At 41.8% G+C, this 546-nt stretch overlaps 1 long non-coding RNA gene across 1 annotated transcript in view; it reads right to left on the reverse strand.

Annotated features, from left to right (window-relative positions):
* Position 1: 1 nt before the first annotated feature.
* Positions 2–546, reverse strand: part of LOC113473661 — a 10264-nt gene continuing 9719 nt past the window's right edge. Inside the window, exon 2 of the long non-coding RNA XR_003395580.1 lies at positions 2–235. This is a non-coding gene — a long non-coding RNA (uncharacterized LOC113473661). The remainder of the gene's footprint in view (positions 236–546) is intronic.

The following is a 546-nucleotide window of genomic DNA, read 5'->3' on the forward strand; positions in this document are numbered from 1 at the left end:
GCCCCGGGTGGGAATCGAACCCGCGGCCTAGCGCTTACAAGGCAGACGCACTACCAACTAAGCTAACTAGGCTGGCTCGTACAACGTTCAAATCAGTTTAGGGAAAAATTAGTTTTCAAAGCGAATAATTTCCTAGTGAACCAAAAGACTCATGGACCATCGACCCTAGTCTAGACCATGGACCATCGACCCTAGTCTAGACCATGGACCATCGATCCCCGCCGAGACCATCGACCTTCGGACCAGTGCGTCCACAACGGAGCCTGGAACCTCCTGCTTATTTAGATACAGAATGTAATGAAACATTTATACAGAACCATCGACCCTTGCAGAAAAAAACTAGGCTCAAATTTTTCAGTGAAGGTCGTAGCTTTGGTCAAGGCACTAATCTAACAAATGGGAGAAAAAGTGAATCCATTTCACAAAAGCAAACAATTCCGTCGTTTTTTTTTTTTTTTTTTTTTTTTTTTTTTTTAAAAAACATAAACAAGTAAGTTCCTTCGTGATTACCAAATTTCCCAATTATAAAGGGTTGATGCTAAGGAA

This window comes from Diaphorina citri, unplaced genomic scaffold (assembly GCF_000475195.1).
Source record: "Diaphorina citri unplaced genomic scaffold, Diaci psyllid genome assembly version 1.1 scaffold56115, whole genome shotgun sequence".
Taxonomy (NCBI): domain Eukaryota; kingdom Metazoa; phylum Arthropoda; class Insecta; order Hemiptera; family Psyllidae; genus Diaphorina; species Diaphorina citri.